This window comes from Protopterus annectens, chromosome 11.part0, assembly GCF_019279795.1.
Source record: "Protopterus annectens isolate FY-2018-M chromosome 11.part0, PAN1.0, whole genome shotgun sequence".
In the NCBI taxonomy this organism is placed as follows: Eukaryota; Metazoa; Chordata; order Ceratodontiformes; family Protopteridae; genus Protopterus; species Protopterus annectens.
In genome coordinates, this window is record NC_056745.1 from 1116715206 (window position 1) to 1116721205 (window position 6000).

At 40.5% G+C, this 6000-nt stretch overlaps 1 protein-coding gene across 1 annotated transcript in view; it reads right to left on the bottom strand.

The window, feature by feature from the left end:
- The window catches only part of B4GALNT3 (beta-1,4-N-acetyl-galactosaminyltransferase 3), a 539452-nt gene that overhangs the window by 366837 nt on the left and 166615 nt on the right, over window positions 1-6000 (bottom strand). The window lies entirely within an intron of this gene.

Sequence of the window (6000 nt, forward strand, 5' to 3'; positions counted from 1 at the left end):
ATGGGTGCAAAAATAACAACATTAATTATATAGGGAATGCAGGTCTGCCACAGGAATCATGCACACACACACACACACACACACACACACACACACACACAAGGATAACAAATTCACCTATGGTATGTCTTTGGGATATAAAACCAAAGAACACTCAGGCAGGACATGTACACTCTGCAAAACATGTGTGCCAACTTGCAGGCTAAACATATTTAATATGAAATGGTGCTATCTCCTGTGAATCTGAAAATTAATTATTGTGCACTCGTTCTATGTATAAAATGTTTGTAGCGGTTATAACGAGGATTGGAATACTAACATTATAGCATCTCTGGAATACTGATGTCACAGCAACCTGGTAATGAACCTGTTGTCATTCAGTGACATTGTTTTTCATGAAAGCATAAATTTAAACAGAATAAATTTAGTGAAGTTACATAACTTATTTTGATAATAGTGCTTAAGTCAGAGTACAACACAAAATTGTGTTAGTGTGCGGTAGGAGATCTGGACTGCCTTGCTTTTCCTGCTGTTACTGTGACCCTCAATAGGAGAAGCAGTTTAGAAAATAGAGATATGGATAAATGCTGAAAGCAAGTCATTAACTCATTCCCTCCAGTACAGCTCTTTTGAGTGTGTACCTTTAAATGAAAGTGGGTGTGGCTTGAGCCTTTTAAAAAATGAAGTTATCACCTTACAGTTCTAATCATAGCTGGCATTAGGCACCTGCAGAACCCGCGGCCGCAGGGAGCCCCCGATCATCTTCCTGCAGGTTTCTCCTTCTCCTTCATTTATTCCTCTGCACTTTGTAGATGTCAGCATGGCTGTGTAATGTTACTGTGCGATCGCAAACATTTCGTTTTTTTTTTTTTTAACTTGTCTGTACGCTTCCCTCAATCAGGTCCACTTCAGTGAAGCAAGGGACCTGACTGGCTGCAGCAGACAAGGAAGTTTTTTTTTTTTTTTTTTTTTTTTTTTTTTTTTTTTTTAAACAGGGAAGCAATAAAGCAAGTACCTGATTGGTCATTACATTAATATCACGAAATGTTAATAGACTGATAGTTAAAGAAAAAAGGAAGAAAGTCCTGCTATTATAGCTTTGCTACAAGAGAATCATTTAAACAGTGCCAGGGAATGGAACTATGCTGGCCTGAACACTGGAAGAATTTGAGGTATAGTGATACTTACTAGAAAAAAAATATCAACTTACGAATAGGGGAGGAAAGAAAGGATACAGAGGAAAGACATGTATTAATAAAGGGAAGATGGCTGGAATTAGTGGATACCTTAACATCAAAATATCTTCCACCCAAAGCCATTCTAAGTAGAATGAAGCAAAGAATGGGTGAAGTGCTCTCTTTCCACCAAGGACTGTTAGAAGCAGCATGTGACTGGAAGGTAGTGATGAACATCTTGGATGTTACTGGAGGTCCAAGACCAAAAACTATACAAAGGGACAGAGTGTACTTGAGTAAGTACATGCAGATGTTTGAGTTGTGGGGCACAGGGAATTTGAATGGTACAAACACTAATTATACTTATTACTGTGAATGATATGGGATGTGGGCGAGACTTAACAGATGCTATATAACAAAAGAACAAGCAGGTCTAAATGCCAAGTTCCAAACTAATCCAACCATAATATTGGACTATATCCCAGTTCAGTCTGAGGTACATAAATGAAACAATAAGACCAGATGGCATAAGGTCTTCTCCTCCAATGCACAAGGTTCAATCCTGACCTTTGGCCAATGTCTGTTAGGAGTTTGCATGTTCTCTGTGGGGTTCCTCACACCTCCGAAAAACATGCTGAGTGTTTCCCATCTTAAAATCATCAATGACTGGAGCTGTGCGCAGCAGCACAGACTCTACATGGTGTGATATAGGGGAACAGTTGTACAGACCAGCTGCTTTGGGCATCCACTGTGCTGTATAGTATCCTCAAGATAGGAGAACATGAATAACATACTTCATGCTGAGGCAGGGCTAGCCACTCAACAGTGTAAAATATGATTCTAGGTGATTCAGTCATGTTGACTAATGTCACCAAATGAGCATGGGTATTTGCTGGTGATAAATGGGTTGAGGACCCGGACTACTCCAACCTACACTAGGGACACATGTGCCCCTGTTGACCAGTGTGTGCCCGCCATAAAGCCCAGCTGCCCTGTGTCAAGCTACTAGCTGGCCAGTGTCCAGATAACCAGCCTGGCTTACTGGCTTACCTGGGACACCTCTGTTGAGCAAAAGCTGGACATAAAACCAATCAACCTGCCAAACATGAACTAAAAATTGCTACACTCTGTGTAGGTTCACTGACAGGATGGGGATTAGAAGCAGATGACATGATGGTATGAAGGAGGCTGGACATTCTGTGTATAGAAGGACAGTGCAGCAAAGCCACTTGGCTTGGCATCCAGGAGGAGGACCAGTTAGAAACGGTATGGGAATTGTGGTGAAAGAGAGGTTTCAGAAGACAGTAAGGGATTTAATCAGAATTAGTGACAGACTTATGGCAATCAGACTCCAGCTTAATAACTGGACAGTATTCATGATCTCAGCCAATGTCCCATAGCAGGATTGTGACAATGAAGAGAAGAGTACATTCAGAAAGCAGTTCAGGACCCACTAGATAAAGCAGTCCAGCATAAATTGGTGTTAATAATGGGTGACTTGAATGCACATATGGGGACAGACAGAACAGGATATGATGACTGTCTGGGACCTCAAGGGTAGGGCAACAAGAATAATGAAGGAGCGGCCATTCTAGACCTCTGTCTGGAAAATGGCTGGATAGTAGCCAAAACACATGGTTCAGAAAGAGGGACCGTCACAGGATGATACACAAGAGTGGTCAACATGCAACTCAGGTAGACTTCCTCCTAATAAGAAAAAGGCAATGTGGTAGAATCAGTGATTGCAAAGTCATTCCCAGTAAAACAGCCGGCCCACAGCATAAACCACTGGTTGCCAGAATCAGCTGCAAGCAATTGGTCAGAGAAGTCTCTAATGTCAACAGAGACCAGGCTGAAGACAAAGAAGTAGACTGTAGAGAAAGTACAACATTTTAAGGAATTACTAATGGCTCTATCACCCTAAGAAGAAGGGTGGTAGGATGTACACTGTGGGAAAGATGAAGAAATGTGGACATAAGAGCAGAAGCCAAAGTAGCTCCAACTCCAGAAAATATCAAAGAGAATAGATTGCTGTGGTTCAGGCACATATGCAGAAAAGGAGAAGTCAGTATGGTGAAAAAGATTTGGGGCAGACAGGAAGAAGGTAAGAGGAAATGAGGGCATCCAGCAAAGAGGTGGATAGATTGTGTGACTGAAGATCTGTGACAGTCTGGCATGAGTGTCAAAGAGAGCAGGAGTGGGACATTGAACTGAGAGAAATGGCAACAGTTAACATGACACCCCGACCCCATGTAGAAAAAGTGAAAAGGGGGGGGGGTTGATGTTGATGATGAAATGAAACAATAAATTTATTGAACAACTTTGGCACTTCCTTACCCATGTAGCAAGGCACATTCCAGCGATGGCTTTAGAACATAATGACTGATAAGCTTGGTGCCATAGATGGAGTAGAAGAACACTTAGGGGAAGCCAAGGAAGAAGTAAGGATTGTAACTACGGTAAAGGGAAAAGAAGGCGATCATGGGAATTAAGCATGCATAAACACTTAAAGGCCTTTAATGATCACCCCTATAGTGATCTTGAAATGGTGCTGGATGAGCTTGACAGGGAATGTGGTCACACTTTATATTCTCCTGGGTACGGCCCCAACTTGAAACTTGCTGGGGGCCCCCAAAATGCTAGCACCAGCATTGGTTCTAACAAATACTCATTGACAGAGGTGAAATATCAATACAGTTGTGTTTGCCATCATGTATGCTTCAAGATAAAATGTTCTGATACCTTGTATGTACCATGGTTTTTGAATTATTAATGCACATATGAACAAACAAAATTTGATGCCTACAGGTGCAGTAGGAGGTAACTGCAGAAACGCTTGGAGGTGTACTCAGCTTTAATGAGTATATTACTGCCTGTTGTTTAATAACATCTGCTGAAAACTAAAAAAAAATAATACTTCTTTCTAAAGCTGACTATAGAGTATCTATTTGGCAGGCCCATCTCACCTACCACTTCAATTCTTATTTTTGTGGTGCAGCAATGTACTGTCCACTCAGAGAAGACCATACAGACATGGCAAATAATAATGAACAATGGTGGTAGAATGTCTATTACTTTGTGTCGGTAAAATTGTGAGTTTTAACAGACAGTAAGGAGAATTGTATTCTGCTTCAGTGAGGTAGTCTTGAATGCTGGGTAACAAAAAAAAACAGTAAATATATACTTACGTGTGTGTGTGTGTGTGTGTGTGTGTGTGTGTGTGTGTGTGTGTGTGTGTGTGTGTGTGTGTGTGTGTGTGTGTGGCAACTATGGATTATTTGGATCATCTTCTATACTTAGATGAGAAATAGCTGTATGGTTATGACAATTGCTTTAATATTGTACTTCTCTGCCACTTTCAAAGCCCAATGAGCAAACACTCAAAAACATGTCCAAAACGCAACAGAAACACCGTTAACCCTACAGAAGTTTGCTTATGATATATATTTAAAGTAGCAGTACTAATTATTTTTTGTGCAAAGCAGCATCAATTAGTTTTCATAAGATCCACAAAATATGCACCAGAAACTCTGGCACTTCCTAACCCTAATACAGGGCACTCAAAAACCCGATAACACTGTTACACTTATACCCTCATAGCAACCATATTTATTAAAGTAAAGGATTCCATCCCTTTCTGTCACACATGCGAAATAACTATCAGGACTTTTTGGGGAGTGGGTAGTCTTTCATTGAAGATCTTAATTGGCCCAGCAGTATGTGGGGCATTAAAAAAGAGAACTCTCACTGGCCAGCAAGCGTTTGTTGAGTTCTTTTAGGAAAGAGCATTAAATATTACTAAATTCCTCCACACTCTGATTCTTTACTCCAGTCCAAATCAACCACTTGTGAAAAAGACCTCCTCACTTAAGCTTGTGATCCACTCTGTCCTTGGTGTGCAAATGATGTCCAGTTGTTCTTGTACACCACAAAAATGCTAAAACACGGAGTGCAGATATGATATTCTTACACTGTACATGGCTGCAGTAAAGAACATGAACAGCAAATGGTTAACAGGATCACAGTTAGTAGGCATGCAGTCCAAGAGACCACTGAACTGCCTAGCCCAGTTTTCCCAGTTGCTCCAAAACACTGTCTGGCTAGCAAATGGAGGCTGAGGGAATCAAACCCTCTACCATCATGTTGACAGTTTGTAGCCTTAAACCTCTGTAGTAACTGCTGGACTATGTTTTTTTTCCCCTCATCTACCTGTTAAACTCATGTGATACTCAAGCTTCCAACATATAACCTCTCCTCACAATCATCCAGCCCAGTTACCTGGAACCATCTGTTTTGGTAAATCAGGGTTTCATCTGTACAAAAAACTGTATTAGTTGTTAAAGTTAAAGCATCAGTTTTCACATAAGGTATGAAAGTTCAAAGCTACACTCTATCATGCTGTGATACTTTGTACTATACTAGAGCATGACACAGTATGCTACTACATACGATGCTGTACCATATCATGCCAATTCATTAAAATGGCATTTCACTAAATGCACTAGTGTGTCACACATTCTGTACACAATAAAAGTCTATTCCATCCTTTGATCCACCATCCCATATTATGAGGTGGAATGTCACTCTACATTGCTCTACTCTACACTGGTGTATTCCCTGCTTTACTATTCAGTACTGCACGATGCATTTCCAGAACTGTTCTGTTGCTCTGTAAGATGTTAACGCATGCCATGCAAGTACATTCTACACTATGACATGCAGTTTAATTCTGTACTGTGTTATGATTTGCTATGTTAGTTGCAATCTATACCTGCATTCATAAAGTAGTAGTCTGTAATGTTTTAAACAAATGTTAGTAGTCTAA